The 26270-nt window shown below is 43.5% G+C and overlaps 2 long non-coding RNA genes across 2 annotated transcripts in view; one reads left to right on the top strand and one right to left on the bottom strand.

Moving 5' to 3' along the window:
* The window catches only part of LOC141139111 (uncharacterized), a 94361-nt gene extending 87163 nt beyond the window's left edge, over positions 1–7198 (bottom strand). The window contains exon 1 of the long non-coding RNA XR_012243716.1: positions 7056–7198. This is a non-coding gene — a long non-coding RNA (uncharacterized lncRNA). The remainder of the gene's footprint in view (positions 1–7055) is intronic.
* Positions 7199–7543: 345 nt separating this feature from the next.
* Positions 7544–24131, top strand: LOC141139112 (uncharacterized). Its single transcript, XR_012243717.1, has 4 exons — positions 7544–7579; positions 12514–12608; positions 13099–13537; positions 23325–24131. It is a non-coding gene; the product is annotated as an uncharacterized lncRNA (long non-coding RNA).
* Positions 24132–26270: the final 2139 nt, after the last annotated feature.

Below are 26270 nucleotides of genomic sequence, written 5' to 3'. Positions count from 1 at the left end.
CAGTGCCACCTATCAGTGCCCATCAGTGCCGCCTATCAGTGCCCATCATCAGTGCCCGTCAGTGCTACCTCATCAGTGCCACCTCATTGGTGCCACCTCATCAGTGCCCATCAGTGCCGCCGTATCAGTGCCCGTCAGTGCAGCCATATCAGTGCCCATCATTGAAGAAGAAAACGTACTTATTTACAAAAATTTTTAACAGAAACAAAGAAAAACTTTTTTTTTTCATAATTTTCAGTCTTTTTTTATTTGTTGCGCAAAAAATAACCGCAAAGGTGATCAAATACCACCAAAAGAAAGCTCTATTTGTGGGAACAAAATGATAAAAAATTTGTTTGGGTGCAGTGTTGCATGACCGCGCAATTGTCATTCAAATTGCGACAGCCCTGAAAGCTGAAAATTGGCCTGGGCGGGAAGGTGTCTAAGTGCCTGGTATTGAAGTGGTTAGGTAGTGTTTTGTGACCTGTGGTTGAGCTCACTTCGGTAACAAGACTGTCAGGATTCCAGACAAGATGAAAGCAGATCTCTGACCAGTGATAAACTCTCTATGATGGCTGATCCTAGAGTGAAAATGAAGTAGCCAGTAATGCAGTTCAGCCACTGTAGATACAAGACTATACAGTCTCTCTATACTGTTTCTCTGGTAGTCCGTTGTGGTCAGTCAACCCTTATGGCTCATCTCACAAGTAGCACATACCGCTTTTAAGTCAGAGTGGTGACTGTTCAAGTCGGATCCGGTGATATCTATAAGGGGGATTAATCCCTTATGTTAATCTCCAATGACCAGAGGATAGCCAAAAGGCAAAGTAGTGAAGATTGAATGACAGGTTAAATCTGGGAAAACTATAGAGGGGAATAAAGTATTAATCATCCTTATTTGTCTGCCTAAACCCAAGTCGCCCAGTAGGGTCGGCTGACAGAATCATATGTAAAATTTAAGCTTTAGAATCTGTGGGTCCTGTGCATTAAATAAGCCATTGGAATTTTTCATTCCTCTCCTCCAAATCATTGCATTCCCCCCATGGCGCATTAGAGCACAAGGGTTATGACTGCATGTTCTTTAGTCAAAAGTAGGACTTGGTCAACAAGTAGAAGGATTAGGTTCCAAAACCGCATATGGCATCATTGCAATCAATCTCTCCAGCCTTCAGTAAGGCTTGGCTTCCACAAATCGTACCCCATTATTTCCAAGGAGTACCGCTCATAGTGGTGCGACTTCAAATCACAGCGACTTCAAAGTAGTCCCTGCACTACTTTGATCCCACTTTGATGCAACTTGGGGCCATGGACCTCATGAATACACAAGCATTGCTTCAAGTCTCATAAAGGTCACATCAAAATTGCACAACTTTTTAGGTCGCAATAGTGGAAAGCTAGGCTAAGATCGTAGATGGTCTTTAGACGTAGCAAGTGTGTGTGTGTGTATACTGTATACACACTTGGACACTTATGTTTCTGCAAGTACCTTCGCTTGGCCATTAGAGTTCACTACGAGTTCATCTGGCAGACTGTGGCCTTTCCACAAACTCCAGCAATGACCTGCCTGGAAGCAGTTCTGAATCTCTGAAGAATAGAGTAGTTACCCTCAGATACAGCAACAGTATAAGTATCTCACTTGAACAAATGATAGCTCTTTCCCATTGGTTGCAACTCACGGTCGCAAAAGAGTAAAGAAGTAGCCTGTAGTAACCCATGTGGTTCGAAGGGCCCAATGGAAGGTTGACAAGTGTATTAGCTGGTTTTGTAGGGAACTTGCTTCCTGCACTAGGAACAGTGACTCCACAAAGGAGACAAGTCCCTTTTGGGAGGTAGCTAAGCTAGCTAATCTTCAGCTTATTAGCTACAAGGCATACCAATCATCGCAATCTATTACTTGTTGGGTATTCATGCCAATGGAGGAAAAGGTGCCCAACGTCAGAGTTGCAGTGGTCACAGACTGAAGTCCTTCTGAAAACGTAACAAAGAGCCTCAGCTATGTTGCAAAGACTCAGCAAAATGGAGAAGTCCTATCTTCGCTGTCGAGAAGAAATGCAAGACTAGTCAACTTCTGTCAGAGGTATCTCCCAGTCAGGTCTGCCAGCCCTTTTTGGTTCGGGTTTCCTAGAACTTCCTGCCAGATGGAGTAAGGTACAAAGCCGCTGGATGTCAAGGTATGGTCTCCAAACCAACAAGCTGTTCAAGGGTTTGGCAACAAAGCTATCAGGATATTGATCTGACAGTAACCTTTAGTGGCTTCCCAGGGGGGAAGCAGTGAAACTTCTGACATCCAGCTGGGTCTGCAGATTAGCCAATATGTATATTGAACAAACCTAATAGTCTCCAGGATCCGCAGTCGTTTAGTAGTGATGAGGACAATAATTGCCCTGTGGCCTGCAGGCCATGATATCCGCAGGTACAGTCTCAGATCCGAGAACCTCCTGTTCTCCTTCCTGAGATACAACACCTCATACAGCGTGTCCAACGGTATCTTCCAAATTCAGACAAGTTATATCTAGATGCTGGAGACCAAGAAGTGAAGGCTTACCTGGAGGTCTCACCTTTAGTGTTTGAAATCCTATGGAGGTCAGGGCGCCTACTCCAAACTTCTAGTACATTAGATCATAGGAAATCCTACAGAATTTAAAGGATGGAATCCTCTGCTCCCTACTGTAAGGATTGAATTGTATACAAGTAAGCCTAGAGACAGCATTAAAGGATAGATGAGGATCGGTCATTTCATCACTCTCTGGGAGCCAGTAACTGTTGCATATCTTGGCAAACCAATCCTGAATGACCTGGGCAGGTTGTTCATTCCCCCTAGGGTCTTCCAAATAGTGTGGGACACATTGTCTCACTCTCCATTCAGAGGTATAAGATATCCTCAATATGGCCAGTAACACCGAAGAAGTATTTTGTATGACTAAAAGGTCTAGAAGGATCTTAGATATCCAAGTGTCAAGCCATAAACTACCTTGTTGCTGAAATTATCAGGCAAAGTGGCTCTAGTCTCTTCCTCAGCATTATACAGAGGCCTGCATCTTTGCATCTGGGTTAGAATATCATCCTTATGGCATATCCAAACTAAAGTGTTTGGAGTACCACAAGCATTGAAATAGATTCAAGGTTGAAGAGAGACATCGAATTGGCCCTTCTTCAAGGAGCAAACAATAGGCTCTTCAGGCCTAACTGCATCAGAAGAAGACAATTGCTGTCCATTAAAGACAATTGCAGTGATGCGGATCAAGTCAGTCAAGGGGCTTAGATGGCTAGGACAAATCCATAAATTAAGGGCAGAGACTGCTTTTCCAGACGGATTGCGCATCCATGGACGGAACTCCAAAGGAGTTCCTCCAGAACTAATATGTAAACTATGACCTGGTCTACATTCAACACGTTGGGGGCCCATTTTAAAGTGGACCCAGCGGCCTTAGCTACAATACATTTCAGTCGTTAGTGGGGATAGATCTAAACCTCGACCAAAACACTTCAGCATTACCCACCCTTGTCTGGTGATTTGGTACATCCCATACGTATGTGCTGTCATGCTGTGTCAGGAAAGGGGAAAATGTTATACTTACCTGACAGTAATTTTCCTTTCCTGATGACAACATTTCGAAAGGGCTTCACAGTGATACTAAGTTACGAGAATGCTGCCTGCAGGGAGGAGACTCGCTTATATAGTATAACTGATCCTGGAATAGGGCAGGGGGCAGAGCCTACCCATATGTATATGCTGTCATGCTTTGCATGAAGAGAGGAAAATTACCATCAGGTAAGTATAACAATTTCCTTTTTATAGCTTACTAGTAGGAATTTGCAAGTGTCCGAGCCTCCTCCTTTTTTTTTTTTTTTTTAAATTTTATATATAATTGACAAATTTTATTGAGTGTTTAAATTTTGCAATACAAAGATAGAAAAGAGTAATGATCACTGGGGATCATGCAAAAATTCCAATAGTGAACTAACATCGAATGCACACATATACACGTAAATCTTGAATGAAACCAATAAACATGTCACATAATTCTGTAACTGGATATTGCTTATAATACTGAGAAGTCAAGTGAACCAATAACATTATATCCTTGCAATAGATTCTCGAAGTAGCTTAGCCAGTGATTCCAAACCCAAGGAAACATGGCAAGTGCCTATTGGGTTCATCCGAAATAGAAAAGAATAGGCTGCTTTCACACTGGAGCGGGCGGGCGTTGACAGTAAAACGCTGCTAGTTTTAGCGGTGCTTTACTGTCGTTTTAGCGACGCTATTCGGCTGCTAGCAGGGTGCTTTTAACCCCACGCTAGCGGGTGAATAAAGGGTTGAATTGTGCCCATGTAGCGCCGCTATCGAATCGCTTTACAGGCGCTTCGGTAGCTGTGCCCATTCATTTCAATGGGCAGGAGCGGTGTATACACCACCCCAAAGATGCTGCTTGCAGGACTTTTTCTAACGTCCTGCCAGTGCAGCGCCCCAGTGTGAAAGCACTCGGGCCTTTACACTGGGACTGCAGGGGAGGTGTTTTTTCAGGTGCTTTACAGGCGCTATTTTTAGTCCAAAAGCACCTGAAAAACGCCTCCAGTGTGAAAGGGGTCTTAGAGAAGACAAAAAAAAGGGGGCGAAGTAGAAGAAGTAGACAGACAGGGCTCGCCATTCCTAGGTCTAGAGGGGTGAGCCTCAATTTTACCACCCCATTCTGCCCCCCCCCCTTAAGCTGCAGCAGCTGGGGGTGTTCAGATGCCACAGCCAATATGCTTTGATTTGAGGCTGCAACAAGAATTCTACCCCCTGGCACTTTCAGTGTACACTTCTTCCTGCTGACTGCAACCCATTCAGGTGAATGGGGCCATGCTGCAATCCCTGCGCATCTGTGTGCAATGCTTGCATTTGCAGTACAGTAGTGCTGCATTTAGGGGATTAAAACAGGTAGAGAGTAGGTGACATTTCACCTCTGTATTGCCTGGCAAACACCTCTGAAAAGCAATTGAAAGTCAGATTGCTTTTCAGAGGAGCAGCGGTCCTTGCCACAAATGTAAACAAGCTCTTACTGCTGATTCAGTTGCATTTGACAATATTTAAAACATATTGTATTACCTTTTATTAATAATGATGTCCTTCAAATGCAGTATATATATACACAGTAAAATCACTATGCAACAAAATGATATCAATTAGTGACATACAGATCTGTGTAATGAAAGCTGCACTGTGGGGCGTTGCATCCAAGAGGCACATTATCCTTAGTGCTGGGCAAGAAACTATATCATTTTATTGCACAGTGATATTATATGCATGCTAAAGCACACTGTTATCGCTATTATGCCCTGTACACCCGATCGCACATTGATCGGACATTCCGACAACAAAATCCATCAGATTTTTTCCGATGGATGTTGGCTCAAACTTGTCTTGCATACACACGGTCACACAAAGAGCCGAGAAAAATGAAGTTCAATAGCCAGTGCGGCTCTTCTGCTTGATTCTGAGCATGCGTGGCACTTTGTGTGTCAGAATTGTGTACACACGATCGGAATTTCCGACATCGGACTTTGTTGTCGGAAAATTTTAGGTCCTGCTCTCAAACTTTGTGTGTCGGAAATTCCGATGGAAACTGTCCGATGGAGCCTACACACGGTCGGAATTTCCGACAACAAGCTCTGATCGCACATTTTCCGTCGCTCACATGACTGACCGCTGGTCACCTCCTCTCCTTTCTTCGTCTCGGCTGACATCAGCGAGGGTTTCCCAGCAACCCCCCCCCCTACAGCTATCACATCGGGAGAGGAGACCAGCAGACAGTCAGCTGAGCACCGAACGGCGCTCTGAAGTAAGCTATTATACAGCATATTTTTTATAAATGATATCCACTGGGGAGCTTACTGTTATATATCACATGGAACTATAGAAAAAAATTGTTTACCTTATCAAACACTTTAAGGACTTTTTTCTTTTAGGTAGTCTATATCATTTGTGCTTTTTATATAGCAGCTAGGAATAAATAAATGTTAAAAGAAAGGAGCACAGATTTTTATATTGTTGTGTTTTTTTTTTTTTTGCCTTTTGTGAAATTAAAGTGGAACTGTAGGGGAAAAACAGGCGAGATTTACACACTGTCTCTTCTACAAAAAATTTCCTTACCTGCCTGTACAACTTGAACTATGAGCTGCACACCTCAATCACACCTCGGTCTCAGAGTGGGGGTCAGTCTGCTCTTCTTCCTGTCTCCCCTCGTGATGTGACATATTACATAAACAGAGAGGAGAGGATGGAGAAGCTGTTTCCATGCCTGGCAGGTGCCACGCTGAGATTGACATAGTAACTGTAAATACACATCGAGATGAGGGGTGCGCAGTTTGCCATCTTTGCCCTGGGCACTGGATGACTTTGTCTTGGCATTGGGTGTAGCAAAGAGTCATGAAGTCACAACACAAATTCAGAATTTGTATATGTTTTAGTCTCTGTCTGACTGATAGCCTTGGTCATGGGGGATCAAGAAATAAAAAAACCTGAACATGAAGACCTACAAAAATTATTTATTTGGGTGCCACCATCTTTTTTATCAGGCAAATGAGGTGGGAAGTGCCCCTACATATAGCGGGAAAGAGCATACATGAGTTTGTAATATTATATCAATGCAATTACTTTTTTTTTTTTTCTATAAGTGACCCTCTTCCAGATATGATAGGTCTTCCAAGGGGATCAATTAGTCTTTAAGATATTTTAAGTAATATATTTTAAGTAATGCATAGAATACTGGGACAACTAGATTTGGAATTTTCAGAAACTCCTGTGTATTGGTTAACATCAATCCCTCCAATTTTGCTAGATCAATAATGGCAAAAAAGTTCAACAAAGTCCTTGGGATTTCTAAATCTGCAGATTGAATTAAAATAATCCCTGCTGATCTTCCTGAAAAAGGTCATTCTTTAGCACCTGTTATAGAGTGACATTTATTCCCCCCTCCCCCTAAAAACCACCAGTACTCTTTATAGATACAGTAGTTGCAGAAACTATACCTGATCCAGACACTACTAAACTGTGAACCATCACCACTCTATGCATTCTAAATAAAGCTACATACCTGAAGACTAATGAAACGGCAGTAGCAAAAAAAACCTGGACAATGTTTCTCCTCTGAATCTTGGAGATTTCTTTTTTTCTTTTGGCTGTATGTTTCTCAGTTAACTGCTATTTATATGATTTGCTGAGGTTATAAGGGCAGATGAATGGCATAGTTACTTCCTGTTTTTCCAGATCTGTCAACACCAATGAATAATTCTAGGAATGTACTGTAACAATGGGATTTTATTTATTGTGGCACTTTTTTTTACAGTGAATTTCCTTATAAACTAGGTGTGTGACTTTTCTGGGGGGGGGGGGTGTCAGCCCCCCCCCAATGCCTGCGGCGGTCAGCTTCATTCCAGGAGCGATTCGTGCTGAGGGGGAGGCCACTGATTCATGGCCACCCCCTCGTGATCACTCTTGACGAATGGGAATGGGATTCTTTCTCTGCCTGTGAACAGTAAACACAGGTCAGAGGAAGTGATGTCATCTCTCCTCGCACTTCCTTTTTCGTTCGGGAAACATGGAGAGAGGATGTGAAAAGTGAGTTGCACCAACAGCACACTAACACCAGTACACATAGACACACAATCACCCCCCCAATCAGCCCCCGATCACCCCCTGCCCTCCCAGTCACAGTGTCACCGATTGCAGTGTTAATTTTTTTACTGATCACTGCATTTGGTGTCGTTTGTGACTGTAAAAAGTCTTTAGGTCTAGGGTACCCCCTAACCCCCCCAATCAAGGTTTAACCCCTTGATCACCCCCCAGTTAACCCTTTCACCACCTGTCGCCAGTGACACTAATCGATAATTTTTCTGATCGCCGTATTAGTGTCACGGGTGACGCTAGGTAGCCAGTTAGTTATTTAGGTTCACCATCAGCTTTTTATAGTGTTAGGTATCCCATATACTACCTAATAAAGGTTTTAACGCCCTGATTGCCCCCTAGTTAACCCTTTCACCCCCTGTCATCAGTGATCACCGTATAAGTGTTACGGGTAACGCTGGTTAGTTGGTTTGTTTTTTATAGCGTCAGGGCACCCGCTGTTTATAACCCAACAAAGGTTTAACCCCATGTTCATCCGGCGGGTGATATCAGTTAGGTTTTAGGGTCAGTCAGGGTCTGTGTCGCCCCAGGCAGCGTCAGATTAGTGCCAGTAGCGCTAACACTCAAGCACGCAGCATACACCTCCCTTAGTAGTATAGTGTCTGAACGGATCAATATCTGATCTGATCAGATCTATACTAGCATCCCCAGCAGTTTATGGTTCCCAAAAATGCAGTGTTAGCAGGATCAGCCCAGATACCTGCTAGCACCTATGTTTTGCCCCTCCCCCCCAGCCCAGCCCACCCAAGTGTAGTATCAATTGGTCACTGTCACTTACAAAACACTAAACACCTCACTACAGCGTTCGCAGAGTCAGGCCTGATCCTTACGATCGCTAACAGTTTTTTTGGTAGCGTTTGATACAGTTGCTGACAGCCTAGGAGATTTTTTTCCTGTGAACCTTACTACTGTACCAGTAAATTTAGAGCCCAAAATGGCAAATCGAAGGTACACTAGTGAAGAGGCCTACACGTTTCTGAGCATGACAGATAGTGAAGACTCATCTGTCAGATTCAGGCTCAGAGTACGATCCTGTAGACCAGTGGTCATCAACCCTGTCCTCAGGGCCCACTAACAGGCCAGGTTTTCTGTATTACCTTGGGGAGATGCAGACTAGAATACTGCAATCACTGAGCAGCAAATATCACCTGTGATGTTTTTCAGTTATCTTGCAAACCTGGCCTGTTAGTGGGCCCTGAGGACAGGGTTGATGACCACTGCTGTAGACAACAGCGGCTCCATGACAGATAGCTCTGACAACGGAGTAGTGGTCTCTGCCAAGATCAGGCGTACCAGCCCCCGATCATCTTATGCTGTTGTTGAGGTGCAAGAACCGCAGGGCTCTCGTATGGAGCAGAGAAGTACTAGTGCCGCTCATTCTTCTGGTGAACTGACAAGCACCAGCGGCCTAGCACACCCTGGTTGTACATCCAGCACTGCAGTAACACTTGGTGACGTGGCGAGTCCCATAAGTGCAGTTCAAGCTGGCGAGGTGGCAAGCACAAGTAGTGTCCCGCTTCCACCAAGAAGACAAAGACAGGCTCGTTGTGCCCATTATTTCCTTCCTGCAGAATTTGCCAATCCTAATTGGGAACCCACCACTTCTGCAGCACCCGTACTTCCCCGATTGACTGGCCAACCCGGAATTCAGGTGGAAACAGTTTATTGTACGTTACTTGATTTTTATTCACTGTTTTTCATGGAAGATCTCTATAGGTCTATTGTGGACCAAAGTAATTTGTATGCTGGTCAATTCATCGCCACTAATCCCCAGTTGTCCTTTGCCAGAGATTGGAAACCAATTACGGTTTCCGAATTTAAGACCATTCTGTGCCTATCCCTCGACATGGGCATAGTTAAAATCAGTACGTTGCAGTCATATTGGTCCATTGACCCAATTTACCATATGCCCCTGTTCTCTGCCTCCATGGCCAGGGCACGGTATGAGCAGATCTTGCAGTTCATGAACTTCAACGACAATGATCTTTGTCGTCCTCGTGAAGACCCTGGATATGATTGGCTCTACAAAATTCGGCCCCTCGTAAACCACTTCAACAAACATTTTGCAGCCTTGTTTACTCCCCATCAAGTTGTCTGCATTGATGAGTCCCTGATTAAATTTTCTGGCTGCTTGTCTTTTAAACAGGATCTTCCCAGCAAGCGTGCCAGATACAGGGTCAAGAAGTATAAGCTCTGTGACGGGGCCACAGGCTATACATATACAGTGGGGACGGAAAGTATTCAGACCCCCTTAAATGTTTTACTCTTTGTTATATTGCAGCCATTTGCTAAAATCATTTAAGTTATTTTTTTTTCCTCATTAATGTACACACAGCACCCCATATTGACAGAAAAACACAGAATTGTTGACATTTTTGCAGATTTATTAGAAAAGAAAAACTGAAATATCACATGGTCCTAAGTATTCAGACCCTTTGCTGTGACACTTATATATTTAACTCAGGTGCTGTCCATTTCTTCTGATCATCCTTGAGATGGTTCTACACCTTAATTTGAGTCCAGCTGTGTTTGATTATACTGATTGGACTTAGGAAAGCATCACACCTATCTATATAAGACCTTACAGCTTACAGTGCATGTCAGAGCAAATGAGACTCGTGAGGTCAAAGGAACTACCTGAAGAGCTCAGAGACAGAATTGTGGCAAGGCACAGATCTGGCCAAGGTTACAAAAACATTTCTGCTGCACTTAAGGTTCCTAAGAGCACAGTGGCCTCCATAATCCTTAAATGGAAGATGTTTGGGACAACCAGAACCCTTCCTAGAACTGGCCATCCGGCCAAACTGAGCTATCGGGGGAGAAGAGCCTTGGTGAGAGAGGTAAATAAGAACACAAAGATCACTGTGGCTGAGCTCCTGAGATGCAGTCGGGAGATGGGAGAAAGTTGTAGAAAGTCAACCATTACTGCAGCCCTCCGACCGGTCGGGGCTTTATGGCAGAGTGGCCTGACAGAAGCCTCTCCTTAGTGCAAAACACATGAAAGCCCGCATGGAGTTGGCTAAAAAACACCTGAAAGACTCCAAGATGGTGAGACATAAGATTCTTTGGTCTGATGAGACCAAGATAGAACTTTTTGGCCTTAATTCTAAGTGGTATGTGTGGAGAAAACCAGACACTGCTCATCACCTGTCCAATATAGTCCCAACAGTGAAACATGGTGGTGGCAGCATCATGCTGTGGGTGTGTTTGTCAGCTGCAGGGACAGGACGACTGGTTGCAATCGAGGGAAAGATAAATGTGGCCAAGTACAGGGATATCCTGGATGAAAACCTTCTCCAGAGTGCTCAGGACCTCAGACCACTTGTTGGTTTACCTTCCAACAAGACAATGACCCTAAGCACACAGCTAAAATAACAAAGGAGTGGCTTCACAACAACTCCGTGACTGTTATTGAATGGCCCAGCCAGAGCCCTGACTTAAACCCAATTGAGTATCTCCGGAGAGACCTAAAAATGGCTGTCCACCAACGTTTACCATCCAACCTGACAGAACTGGAGAGGATCTGCAAGGAGGAATGGCAGAGGATCCCCAAATCCAGGTGTAAAAAACTTGTTGCATCTTTCCCAAAAATACTCATGGCTGTATTAGTTTAAAAGGGTGCTTCTACTAAATACCGAGCAAAGGGTCTGAATACTTAGGACCATGTGATATTTCAGTTTTTCTTTTTTAATAAATCTAAAAAAATGTCAACAATTCTGTGTTTTCCTGTCAATATGGGGTGCTGTGTGTACATTAATGAGGAATAAAATGAACCTAAATGAATTTTGGCAAATGGCTGCAATATAACAAAGAGTGAAAAATTTAAGGGGGTCTGAATACTTTCCGTCCCCACTGAAGTTTTATGGTTTACAAGGGAAGAGATAGTCACAGAGAGCCGGAGAACTGCCCAGATTACATAGGGAGTGCTGGCAAGATTGTGTGGGACTTGGTGTCACCCTTATTTGGAAAGGGGTACCATTTGTATGTGGACAATTATTACACGAGCGTGCCACTTTTTAGTTACTTGTTTGATCATCAGATTGGCGTATGTGGCACCGTGCGATCTAATTGCTGGGGCTTACCCCAGAGGCTTGTAGATTTAAGTGTAATAATTTGCTCACTGTGAAGTGGAGGGATAATAAGAATGTTTTTGTTCTGTCCTCCCTTCACGCAGACACAACGGTTGAAATTCCTACGGCGACTGGTGTTGTGGAGAAACCCCTCTATGTCCACGAATATAACCAAAATATGGGAGGGGTGGACCTCAACGACCAGTTGTTGGCACCGTACCTAATTGCCCGTAAAGACGCTAGTACAAAAAAGTGTCTGTATACTTATTTCAATTGGCTTTGCTGAACACTCATGTGCTATACAGAGCTTCAGGATGGACAGGATCCTTCCTTAAATTCCAGGAAGAGATCGTCAAAGCCCTTCTGTTTCCAGATGGTGCTTCACCTCACCTTCCCAATCCAAATGCAGTAAGCCGGCTGCATGAGAGGCATTTTCCATATGTCCTCCCTAGTACCCCTACCCAACGAGCGCCCCAAAGAAAATGTCGCGTCTGTAGAAAGCTCGGATATAGGCGTGACACCCGCTATTTTTGTCCCCCCTGTCCTGACAATCCTTGTCTTTGCATTGTTGAATGTTTTGAACGCTACCATACACTAGTGGAATTTTAGCGTAGGGTACAGCACTGCACAGACTAGGACACATTTTCACAGGGTCTCCCAAGATGCCATTGCATTTTGAGAGACTCAAAACTTTTTCTCTCTCTCTCTATTCTCTCTCTATTGTTCTGCTCTTTTTTACTGTATTCTATTCTGCAATGTTTTATTGTGTTTTACTGTTAACCATTTTTTTGTTTTCAGGTACGCCATTCAGTTGCAGCGTGGATTTATTTATCTTGACAGCAACAGCGTTTTCTCCCACGATACATAAAGCCGTGACTCCAGCGCTATAGGAGGTGATTTCACCACCACAGTTAAAAAAAAGAGCATATATGCCAAAGCATGGGGGCAGCAGGGGTGGAGGAGCGATTTGCTCCTAACTCCATCTCCACCATCTCACCAAAGGACATATTTGACGCCTTAAATCTCCTTCTGGATCGGGACGTTTCTTGCTCCGGGCTTTCCTCCTCCTCATTACTGCTATTACGCACCTGCTGTGTCTCCACCATGTTCCTCTCCCACTGCGACGAAAGAGACGGGGCAGGGAATAATCTAGAAAGAACGTTAGGGGTGGGCGATGCGAGTGCAGTGTATATAAGGTTAACACGCGTGTATCGTACGTATGTTCTGTGTGTGGAGAAAGGAGGAGGAACGTTCTAACGAAGGTAACATTTTAACTTGGGACATCAGTGGCCTATACTGATTCAAGATTGAGGCCTATATTGGTATAAAATTAGGAGAGTTTAGCCTGATATTAGTGTTTTTGTCTTGTTTTTTGTCTTGCAGCAAATGTGAAACAATTCAAAGACCCTGAATTCATGGGCCAGTTCATAGACAGATACAGGGATATGAGAAATTTGTGGGAGGTTAAAAACCCCTTATATCGAAATAAACCAACTAGGAAGGCATCGCTGGAGAAACTGCTGCAATTTGTGAAGATGCAGACATCAAGTTTGTGGATAAGAAAATTGGTAGCTTGAGAAGCACATATAGGAAGGAGCTTAATAAGGTCCAGGCTTCCATGAGATCAGGAGCAGCAGCAAAGGATGTGTATGTACCCAGTCTGTGATACTACAACAGGATGCGGTTTCTAGAAGACCAGATTGATGCCAGTAAATCACTTTCTACACTTCCATCCACCCTTCCCTCAACCCCAGCTGAGGCTTCCGAGGACCAACTTGGGCCTTCCATCCTTGAAGAAGTTGAGGAGCCCAGCTGGAGCCAGGTATAGTATTTTTTTAATTTTCAATAATTTTTATTGGTTTTGTAAATACAAAAGCTGTGAACATTCCAATAAGAAAGAGGGAACGTTTGGTACACAAAATTCAAAGAAACATAACAAAATGGTCAACATGGTCCGGTAATCATTAAGAAAATATGTGATATGTCATAGGATACCTTAAGAGTTATACAATCGTATTAGTAAAGGAGAGTTTGATCAGCAAACCAAGTATATTCTAATGTGTTTCCAGATCAGAATGATAAGTTTGTTGGAAAGTCAAGTTGAGTCAGGGAATGTTGTCAATAAGCTATTGGCTAAATGTGGGGGGGCGGACGAGAGGGAGGACACCCAACCACCCCTGAAGGGATCATGCTGTGGGTGAGGGACCTCGCTCTTCCCCAGCTCCCCGGCCACCAGACTTAAGTCTCCACTAAGGAGATCGAAGTGTGAGCAATTATTAATTGGATAAAATATTATCTTAAAACTGGTAAAGTAATCATGAATGTGTCTGGAACCAACACTGGAATGTAAAGAACAGAGTGGGGGAAAGCTCGGGTAGCTTGGAGAATAGGAACTCGAATAGGAAGAGGCCTAGCTCCAGTGTTGCTGTTCCATGCACTGCTAATACATAATAGATAAATCAGGATTGGCTAATTCTTAGATATCTTGCCATGAATCAGAGAGAAGAAAGGTTGGGAGACGAAGGATAGAAGTGAGAGTGAAGAAGAGAGGAAGTAATAATGGGGTGAGGGGGAGGTTCAATAGGGTCACCAGAGCTCTATTCAAGCGGAGGAGTATACGCCTGGATTTAAGGGGATATGGCAGTATTTGGCCCAGGGCTCCCAGGTAAGTTCAAATATCCGGGATTTATCTTGAATAATGCTGACTATCTTCTCCTGTGCCTTGATCCAGGATATTTTATGTTTGACCGCTGTGAAAGGAACCGCAGTTTTTTTCCAATGGGCAGCTATTGTAATTTTGGTGCCCAGTAGGATAAAGAAAATCAGTGTTTGTTTTATCAACCTTACTCACTTTAGGGTTAAGGAGCACTATGTCTGGTGTTTGGGGGACCTGAACGGTCGTCACTCTGGGTATCAGAGAGAATACTTTGTTCCATAAGCCCTTTATGCGTGGGCATGACCACCATATGTGATACATTGTTCTTATGTGATTGCAATTTCTGAAGCACAGCGGGGAAGCATCTGGGTAAATCTTAGCAAGGAGGGAGGGAACCTTGTACTAACGGGTTATTACCTTAAGGCTAGCTTCAATTAGAGAAATATTTAATATACCCTCGAAGGAGCGTTGAAAGCAGGAAAACCATTTATCCTGACCCCAGGATATATCAAGGTCATTTTCCCAAGATGGGGCGTAGGAAGGCTTAGACGTGACTGAGTCTAGGGAGGAGTAAATGATGGAGATCCCGCCCCTCTGATCCTTGATGTCCGAACACTATGATTCGTAGGTTGTGACCTTGGGAGGTTCTGGTTAATTAGGCTAGATTGAATGGAGGAAGTGTAGTAGTTGTGTGTATCTGAATCGTTCAGTGGGTGGCATCTCAAGTTTACTGGTGCAGAATGCAATAGATAAGGGGCCTGTGGATGTGAAATAGTTTCCAATTCTAATTAGACCTTTATTAAGCCACCAACTAAATGCTAAAATGTGGGAAGTCGGGATTATGAAATATATGTGTTAGGGGTCGAAGTGCTGAGAGCAGGGAAGGGTTTTTGTGTAATTGATCGCACAGAGCCAATGAGTGGGAAAGAGTGGGAGCCAAAATGGGGGGTCTAAGCTTAGCAGGAGACCATATTAAGAAGTCAATAGTGTGGAGAGGGACTGCTTGTCGTTCCATAGAGACACAATCAGGTTTTGGGCCCCGTGAATAGACAGTGGAGATCTGGGCCAGCTGAGCAGCTTGGTAATACCACCAAATGTTGGGTAAGGCTATTCCCCCTTGAGATTTAAGCCTAAATAGAATGGTTTTAGAGCATCTTCTTCCCTTCGGTCCCCATATAAATTGAAGAATTTTGGATTGCAATGTATGTAATTGTGATTTCCGGATTGGGATAGGTAATGACCTAAATAAGTAAAGTAGGCGAGGGAGGAGGGTCATTTTGATTGCATTAATACGGCCTAGCCAGGAAAGGTTATGCTTAGCCCAGTTAGTAAGGTCTGTAGATAATTTAAGGAAGATGGCCGGGTAATTAGAAGAGTATAAGGAGTCTATATTAGAGGAGAGATTGACCCCTAAATAAGGGATGGATGTCGAGCTACATGAGAATGGGAAATGGCTTTGTAAGTTACCTAGTAGGTTAGGGGTAACAGTAATGTTTAGTGCTAGTGATTTGGAGACATTAACGCGGAGGCCGGCGATATCGCCAAATTTATCAAGCAGGGAGAAAATGTTGGGGGTTGAGATCAGTGGAGATGTTACAAATAATAGCAAGTCATCAGCAAACAAAGCGCATCTATGTTCTTGTTTACCACAAAAACCCCCTTAATGTCAGGATGGGATCTGATTGCAATGGCCAGGGTCTCTATTGCTATGGCGAAAAGGAGAGGGCAAAGTGGGCAGCCTTGCCTGGTACCCTTTTCTATAATGAGCGTTCAGAATAGCAGCCCTGGAGTCTAACCTGTGCACTAGTTCTAGAATACAGGGCTTGTAGTGTCCCCAGAAAGTGTGGGCCAGGGCCCCATCTCTCCAGTACACTAAATAGGTATGGCCAGGTTACTGTGTCGAAAGCCTTTTGGAGGTCAATCGATAACAAGAATCATTCCTGGTGGGGTCCTCTGTCCCAATGGGAGTTGAAGAGGGATATTATGTCAACTGCTCTTCTTATCTGGTCAGGTCCTTGTCTCCCTGGGATAAAGCCCACTTGGTCTCTATGAATATAGAGAGCTATGCAGGATGAGAGTTTGTTGGACAAAATTTTTGTTAAGATTTTTAGGTTGTTGATTAAGGAGATAGGACGATAATTAGAAACTAAGGAGGTATCTTTACCAGGTTTAGGTATAACCGATATAAAAGCCAGGTTTAGGGCTTTATCGAGGGGAGAACCAGACCTTAGAGAGTTGAAGAATGTGACCATATAAGGGACTAAGGTGGTGGCGAATTTTTTATAATAACCGACAGAAAAGCCATCCGGTCCCGGGGCTGAATTTTGTTTAAGCTGCTTTATAACCTCGAGGACTTCAGATTCGGAAATCGGGTCGTCTAGGAAGTCAGAATGTTACAAGGATAGTTTTGGGAGAGAAACATTGTTCAGGAATTCTGCTATGGGAGGCTTTTATATAGAGAGATGTAGAATTCATGGAATGATTCCGTGATGTGGCGTGGGTTTTGTGTGAGCTCCCCCGTCCGAGTTCGTATTTTGGGAAAGGTATGAGAACGAGTCTGTGGGGATAATTTTGCCGCTAATTTGGCTCCTATTTTGTCTGCCTGGTAATAGAATCGAGCTCATGACCATCTTAGGTGTTTCTCAGCTTCGATGGACGTCCGAGTTCCAGGAACTCCAGGGACTCCCTAGTGGGGTTCCGTTTATGGGCCTTGCTTAAAGATTGGAATTCCCTAGTGAGGTTGCTGATATCTAGTTTACGGTTTTTTTTTAAGCCGTGAGGTAATTTGGATAATCTTTCCTGTAATAACTGCTTTGTGTTCAGCCCACAATGTTTCTGGGGAGACGTCCTCATTATTGTTTAAGCGGAAGTATTCTTGAATTTCCTGTGTAATGATTGTGCATTGGACTGGGTCGCTTAAGAGTCCTTCATTAAGGCGCCATATAAATTTCGTGCAGGGGTTGTGGGTATGTTGCATGTATAAGAGAACCATGGAGTGGTCTAAGATAGTGGTATCTCTAATGACTGCTTTATTAGCCGAAGGGATGTTGTGGGATTGGATAAAAATGTGATCGATTCTGGTATAAAGTTGATGAGGGGCAGAGTAGTGTGTGTAATCTTTGGATCTAGGGTTTAATTCTCTCCAGATGTCCACAAGGCCCAGGGAACACAATGTGGAGGCTATCTTAGTGCTCTGTTTCGGAGGTTTCCTTGACCTAGAGGGGCCTGACCCCGATTTGTCAAGGAAGAGATCGAAAGGGAGATTTGTGTCTCTACCTATGATTATTTTCCCTTCCAGCTGCGGGCCTAGTGTGGACATCATGGAGGAAAAAAAGGAAGCCTGGCCTTTGTTTGGGGCATAGTAGGAGACAAATGAGTACTGGATACCCTCCATAGTGCCTTTTACTAATAGATATCTGCCTGCTTGGTCTCTTATTACATCTGTAGGGGAAAATTTCAGGTACTTTGAGAAGCATATGGCCACTCCTTTAGTTTTATTTTCTGCTTTGGAAAGAAAAAACTGGGGATAGTTCCCGTGCAAAAAGGAGGGGTTGTATGATGACGGGAAATGTGTTTACTGTAATAAAAGGACTGCAACCTTTTGTGATTGATAGTGGTTAAATAGTTTTTGTCTCTTGACTGGGGAGTTTATCCCTTGAACATTGTGAGTGGCAATACAAAAAGGGGGAGATGTGCTGGTGTCAGAATACACGGATCAGAGGGGGGGGGGGGTATACGCATCTTCCTATAGGTTCTTACCCTGACCTTCAGAAGTGGGTTGTATGTCACAACCTCTGGTATCTGAGAATCTTGATGTATCTGCAGGCATTGTGACGAGCATCTGGATGACCCTAGGGAAAAGTGAGAGGGAAGAAGAGGGGAGGTAGAGGTAGCCGAAACTGAGGAAGAGGGACATGACATGTCAAGAACACTGGACATAACTATATAACAAGCAGTAATAATGCAACTTATGTAACGCCAAAGTTCCCTTGCGGGAGGGGGGGGCTTCATTCTACACCCCTCAAGTTTTTCCCAAAAAAGGAACCCCAAACAGGGGGGTTGTTGTACAGTATCCGAGTGGGGGAAAAACGCCACTCCAAGGCAGGTGGAGTCGAAGTGCGGAAGCTCCAGCTATTCTGTCAAGAAAAATACAAAAAATACAAAAAAAAGGGGGGTAGGGGGGTTTATCCTGTGAGAGGTGGATGTCTGAACTTCTATAAACTGAGGATACCGCTTCAATCCCCTAATCTATATGTGGGGGGAGGGAGAGGGAAGTTAATTCAAAAGTGATCTATCAGGCTTTTAAACAGACTCCAGTCAGACTTTAGAGAGTCTTGTTGTCCTCCCAGAGAAGGATGAAATTGCTAGTTTGTTTCCATATATGTTGGGTATAAGTATAGCCACTCAGGACCTGATAGTCCAGTTAGAAAAGGATTGGCAGGAAATCCAGAGCAGAATAATATGGACGTGGGGAAGAATGTCATTCTTGCGTCATAAGACGAGGGTCAGATTCAAACCCTGCAAGGTGGGTAAGGATGACGTGGAGAGTCAATGACCCAAGACATGTCATTTGGATGGATTTGGATTTTGTGGGAATTTCAGAGACCTGGTTCAACAGCTCTCATGATTGGCTGGCAAACATTCAAGGGTATACCCTATACCGCAAGGATAGAGAGGGTAAAAAAGGGGGAGGGGTATGCCTTTATATCAAGAATAATGTACAAGTGATTGTGAGAGATGACATCACTGAGGGAGCTAGGGAGGAGGTGGAATCTTTATGGGTAGAGCTCCAAAGGGATGAAGCTAAGGGGAAAATAATACTGGGAGTATGCTATAGGCCCCCTAACCTGAGGGAGGAAGTGGAGACGGATCTCCTATCACAAATTGGATTAGCAGCAAGGATGGGAAGTGTTATCATAATGGGGGATTTTAATTATCCAGACATAGACTGGGCGGAGGGAACCACGCATTCATTTAAGGCTCGCCAGTTCCTTAATGTCTTGCAGGACAATTTTATGGGTCAGATGGTAGACGCACCAACTAGAAATAAAACATTACTGGATCTACTGATTACCAACAATACAGACCTGATCACAGATGTGGAAATACGGGGCAATTTAGGTAACAGCGATCACAGGTCAATTAGTTTCAGTATAAATCACACAAATAGGAAACATGAAGGGAACGCAAAGACACTGAATTTCAAAAGAGCCAACTTCCCTAAACTACAAACCTTGCTAAAAGGCATAAATTGGGATAAAATATTAGGAACAAAGAATACGGAGGAGAGATGGGTTTTCTTTAAGAGCATATTAAATAAGGGCATTAGCCAATGTATCCCATTGGGTAATAAATTTAAAAGAGCAAACAAAAATCCTGGATGGCTTAACTCCAATGTAAAAATGCATATAAAAGCAAAGGAGAAGGCCTTCAAAAAATACAAGGTTGAGGGATCATCCTCAGCATTCAGACTTTATAAAGAATGCAATAAGAAATGTAAGGGTGCAATTAGGACGGCTAAGATAGAACATGAAAGACACATAGCGGAGGAGAGCAAAAAAAATCCCAAGAAATTCTTTAAGTATGTAAACAGTAAAAAAGGGAGGACAGACCATATTGGCCCCATAAAGAATGAGGAAGGACATCTGGTTACAAAGGATGGGGAGATGGCAAAGGTATTGAATTTATTCTTCTCCTCAGTCTTCACGAGTGAATCGGGGGGCTTCAGTAACCAAAACTGCAGTGTTTATCCTCATGACACAACACAGGAAGCACCTACATGGTTAACAGAGGACGGAATTAAAATTAGACTTGAGAAACTTAACATTAATAAATCACCGGGACCAAATGGCTTGCATCCGAGGGTACTTAGGGAACTCAGTCAGGTGATTGCCAGACCGTTGTTCCTAATTTTTACAGACAGTCTATTGACTGGAATGGTACCAGCTGATTGGAGAAAAGCCAATGTAGCACCAATATTTAAAAAGGGCCCAAAAAACATCCCTGGGAATTACAGACCAGTTAGCCTAACATCAATAGTATGTAAACTCTTGGAGGGGATGATAAGGGACTATATACAAGATTTTAGTAATAAGAATGATATCATTAGCAGTAATCAGCATGGATTCATGAAGAATCGTTCTTGCCAAACCAATCTATTAACCTATGAGGAGGTGAGTTGCCATGTAGATAAAGGAAGGCCCGTAGACGTGGTGTATCTGGATTTTGCAAAAGCATTTGACACAGTTCCCCATAAACGTTTACTGTACAAAATAAGGTGCGTTGGCATGGACCATAGGGTGAGTACATGGATTGAAAACTGGCTACAAGGGCGTGTTCAGGGGGTGGTGATAAATGGGGAGTACTCAGAATGGTCAGGGGTGGGTAGTGGGGTTCCCCAGGGTTCTGTGCTGGGACCAATCCTATTTAATTGGTTCATAAACGACCTGGAGGATGGGATAAACAGTTCAATCTCTGTATTTGCAGACGATACTAAGCGAAGCAGGACAATAACTTCTCCGCAGGATGTGGAAATCTTGCAAAAAGGCCTGAACAAATTAATGGGGTGGGCGACTACATGGCAAATGAGGTTCAATGTAGAAAAATGCAAAATGTATTTGGGTGGCAAAAATATGAATGCAATCTATACACTGGGGGGAGAACCTCTGGGGGAATCTAAGATGGAAAAGGACCTGGGGGTCCTAGTAGATGATAGGCTCAGCAATGCCAAGCTGCTGCTAATAAAATAAACAGAATATTGGCATGCATTAAAAGGGGATCAACTCCAGAGATAAAACGATAATTCTCCCGCTCTACAAGACTCTGGTCCGGCCGCACCTGGAGTATGCTGTCCAGTTCTGGGCACCAGTCCTCAGGAGGGATGTACTGGAAATGGAGCGAGTACAAAGAAGGGCAACAAAGCTAATAAAGGGTCTGGAAGATCTTAGTTATGATGAAAGGTTGCGAGCTCTGAACTTATTCTCTCTGGAGAAGAGACGCTTGAGAGGGGATATGATTTCAATTTACAAATACTGTACTGGTGACCCCACAATAGGGATAAAACTTTTTCGCAGAAGAGAGTTTAATAAGACTCGTGGTCACTCATTACAATTAGAAGAAAAGAGGTTTAACCTTAAACTACGTAGAGGGTTCTTTACTGTAAGAGCGGCAAGGATGTGGAATTCCCTTCCACAGGCGGTGGTCTCAGCGGGGAGCATTGATAGCTTCAAGAAACTATTAGATAATCACCTGAATGACCGCAACATACAGGGATATGTAATGTAATACTGACACATAATCACACACATAGGTTGGACTTGATGGACTTGCGTCTTTTTTCAACCTCACCTACTATGTAACTATGTAACTATGTCGGTGAGGACTCAGAAGAAAGATAAAGGGTTGATTGCAGAATTCTTGTTAAGGTGGGCGACCATCTTTAGATCTCTTAGCTTGGTGCTTGTACCACAAGGGTTTAATGGGGCTTGTGGGGGGAGGCCTTTTCGCGGAGATTGGGGTCCTGGGGTCCAGAGCTGGAGCAGGAGAATGGGATATGAGGCCCAGTTGAAGCAGCAGACGTTCTCCATCTACAAAGTTCGTGAAGCTGTAAGACTTGTCTAAGTAGGCAAAGTTTAGGCGAAAGGGAAACGACCATCTATAAGTGATCGATTTTTGAGACAGAATTTGCAAGAGTGGTTTTAAGGATCTCCTTTTTTGTATTGGCGAGAGGTCAGCAAATATTTGAATAGGATGTCCTTGTATGGACAGGTTCTCTGTTTCCCTGGCTTTATGCATGATCTCCTCTTTGACTCTGAAAAAATGGGGTTTTACCACTATGTCTCTGGGCAGACCGTCCTGACGAGGTGGTTGGAGGGCCCTGTGAGCACGGTCCAATTCCAGCCGGTATTCTGGTATGTCAGGGATCAGATTTTTGATGAATGAGCGAATGATTTTGTTGGTTTCCTTAAACGACTCAGGGAGGTCTCTCAGCCTGAAATTATGTCTGCGCGATCTGTTTTTGAGATCGTCAAGTTTTGAGAACGCTATGTCTAGCTGTTCATGTAGTTCTTGGATCCTGTCGGTATTCTGATTGGCAATGGCAATGGTTTGAACGGTCTTAACTTTGATCGCCTCATTTCTGGCTCCCAGGTGATGCAGGTCTGCCTGTATTGTAGATGTGATTTGTGAGGCAGTGTGGGCCAGACCTCTGGAGAGAATTTTTGAGAATGTCTCTATTAAAGATGAAAAGTCAGTGGGGGTAGAGATGGGGGATCCAGAATGAGTCCTGGATGGTCTGGAGGGTTAATGAAATCATCCATTGGTGTAAGGGGGATAATAACATATCCTGCAGATTAATCACGGTTGGGAGAAGCAGCCCCTCTGTGTGTGAGTCTTGGGCTGATGGATCTGCAATGGATTCCTCCGGATTCTGGGCTGATCCTCGTGTAGCAGTAGCGGCCGCCATTTTGACGGGGGCCGCGATCGGAGGTCCAGGGTTGAGATGCCAGGATAAATCCCATCTAGCTGTGCCCCCGATCATGCGGGGGGGTCCCTCGGGTCTTTGGTGAGAGGTGTGGGGGCCCGATCGGCAAAATCCTCCACTTCTGGTAGCTGTGGCAGAGAGTGCAGGCTGGAGCGGTGCGGAGCTCTCAGAACATGCGACCGTCCATGGAGCCGCCGCGCATGCGCTTGGTATAGTATTTTTTAACATATTTATTGTCCGAAAATTATTAACTAGATGTTATTATTGATAACAAATGAATGATTTAACAAAGTGTTTTACATATCAATAGACAGTAGGGGCCAAAAAAGATTGTGACAAGAATGAAAAATGCTGGGCTCAGAATGATAGTCTTTTCTATTTATTAACATTCAATTTGCAACAGTCATGAGCTGAAAATTGTGTTTGATTGATGAACCAAAAACTAAAACTATGTCCCTTTTTCATACACAGGAAGACTTCAGCCAGGACGAGGCTCTGGAATGTGGCAGACAGGAGGAGGTGGGGGTAAGTGTCAGCCAGGAGGTGGGGGTAAATGTCAGCAAGGAGGTGGGGGTAAGTGTCAGCCAGGAGGCGGCCAGGCCCAGTAGCCTCACCCAATCCTAGGTGCCTCACCTCCGCCTTACAACAAAAAGGGCCAGGAAGGGGAGTAACGTGGAGGAGGCAGCACTGGGCCTCATTAAGGACGCTAATGCGGCCCTGAAAACACCCCCTGACGCTGAAGAGGCCTATGGCTGCTATGTAACTACAAATTGCAGCAGAAGGAGGAGGGTCAATGCCTCATGTGTGAGAATATTATTTTTTAGGCCCTTCAGAAGGGGTAGAGGGGCCAAATGAGTGATAACATGCACTTATGTGCGCTCGCCCATCCTCCTCCTCCTGCCACAAGTCCAACTCCAGAGCCACAGCCTCCAAGGAAGGCTGCAGGGAAGGCTGCAGGGAAGCGTGGAGGGATGGCTGCAGGGAAGACAAGAAAGTGATGGCTGTGGTTCAGTCTGGTCTGACAGAAGACACAGGCTGTGGTAGTACCACAGCCTGGGGATATATATGTCATCTGCTGCTGTTCCTGATCTCTGGGAGTCCTGGACCAGATTGTGTTCCCTATTCTATGGACTTCTCAGGCTACCAATTTTTAGTTACAAAAGTTGATGTGTGCCCTGGGGTACAAAGACTTTGCAAATTCAAGCAGTTTCTCCAGCATTGCCTTCCTCTTTATTTTGTTATGAGCCACAATAAATAGAGATTTTTTTTATATGAAAATACTTGGCTATGTGTTTTTCTTCAAATAGGACAGTTTGTTTGTGAGTAGGCAGGTACATTTCAAAAATACAATGTCTAATTAACAAGGGACACCAACCAACCTCTGCAACACTGCGCTAACCCAGTGAAAAAACACAAAGCTGCTACACAAAAATGTGACAAGTATTCAAATGGGATAGTGTGAAAATGTAGCGCTAAAACAGAACAAAACCAAAATGTATATTAGTGAATAAAGCCAAATGACCAGTGGGTAACATCCACTATAATATGAATATAGACAGCATAAATGATAAAGTCCCACAGTGCAATAAGATATGAAATCCAGTGCAAGTGTATAATTCATCAGCATGGGAATCTTGAAGTAGAGATAGGTGAAACACTCTTACCAGAACAGGTGGATTCAGATGTCAGCGACACCGAATCAAACAGGCTTAGAGATCCAGATGGATAGCTGTCCTGGGGGGAGATGGAAGTCCCGGATCTCAAAGGACATCTCCTTTAGGCTGGACCTGCTGCAGTGGTATTCACTAACCGGAAGGAACCGTGCAAAAAATGGAGGGCATCCAGATCTCGTGTCCAATCCAAAGAGTGTAAGGAGAGAAAAAATGGAGTTCTCCAATGATGCAGGTCAAAAAAGTAGGTTTATTGGGTCAAACCAATATACAAATAATTAAAAACGTGATCACATGAAATAAAATAAAGTGTAGGGAATGGTGTGCCTTGCCCTAAGATAATAATGTTGTTGTGGAAACTTGACACACAAAAAACAAAAAAATTATGGAGATCACTAGAAAATAATTTTAAAATAATCAAAAAAAAGGAGTTCTTGATTTAAAAAAAAAAAAATGACAATAAAAAAAAATATAAACATTATTATGAAAATCTGGCTTGAAAAACAAAAAAGATTATTCAGGAGATCACGAGAAATAATAAAGAAATACGTTTGTGAGAACTCTGTGTGAATATGAGCAGCTAAACAACTTCATTCTTCTAGCATTATAAAGAAGAAGAGAAAGCTCTGCATTAAACTATTTAAAAAATTGCAGCGTGACGAATGTGCTATCTCCATTACGAACGGTAGTTTTACCAGACCGAGCGCTTCCATCTCGTACCTGATTCTGAGCATGTGTGAGTTTTTGCGCGTCCGAAGACGAACGCATTTTCGGATAACTTTTTCCAACCGAAAAATAGAGAACCTGCTCTCAATCTTTTGCTGGCAGGAATTGTGCCAGCAAAAGTCCGATGGAGCATACACTCGGTCGCATTTTCCGACCAAAAGCTCTCATTGGACTTTTGCTGGCGGAATTATCGGTTTTGTGTACGGGGCATCAGATTTTGCCGGATATAAACAGCGCCATTGGAAAATTGGGAAAGCATTTTATCACACGGATCTTGGTGTGGTCAGATGCTTTGAGGGCAGAGGAGAGATCTAAGGTCTAATAGACCCCAATTTTTTCAAAAAAGAGTACCTGTCACTATCTATTGCTATCATAGGGGATATTTACATTCCCTGGGATAACAATAAAAATGATTAAAAAAAATGAAAGGAACAGTTTAAAAATAAAATAAAAAAGTAAAATAAATTATTAAAAAAAAAAGCACCCCTGTCCCCCCCCTGCTCTCGCGCAAAGGCGAATATACGTTTGTGCGCAATTTTAAAGCATGTCGTGTTTGGTATCCATGTACTCAGCCTAAGATCATCTTTTTTATTTCATCAAACATTTGGGCAATATAGTGGGTTTTAGTGCATTTAAAATTAAAAAAGTGTGTTTTTTCCAAAAAAAGATGTGTTTGAAAAATCGCTGCACAAATACTGTGTGAAAAGAAAAAATGAAACACCCATCATTTTAATATGTAGGGCCTTTGCTTTAAAAAAATATATAATGTTTGGGGGTTCAAAATAATTTTCTTGCAAAAAAAATGTTTTTTTCTTGTAAACAAAAAGTGTCAGAAAGGGCTTTGTCTTTGAGTGATTAGAAGAATGGGTGATGTGTGACATAAGCTTCTAAATGTTGTGCATAAAATACCAGGACAGTGCAAACCCCCCCCCCAAATGACCCCATTTTGGAAAGTAGACACCCCAAGCTATTTGCTGAGAGGCATGTCGAGTCCATGGAATATTTTATATTTTGACACAAG

The sequence above is a fragment of the Aquarana catesbeiana genome, linkage group LG04, assembly GCF_042186555.1.
Source record: "Aquarana catesbeiana isolate 2022-GZ linkage group LG04, ASM4218655v1, whole genome shotgun sequence".
Lineage (NCBI taxonomy): Eukaryota > Metazoa > Chordata > Amphibia > Anura > Ranidae > Aquarana > Aquarana catesbeiana.
This window is presented reverse-complemented; position numbering and strand designations above follow the sequence as displayed.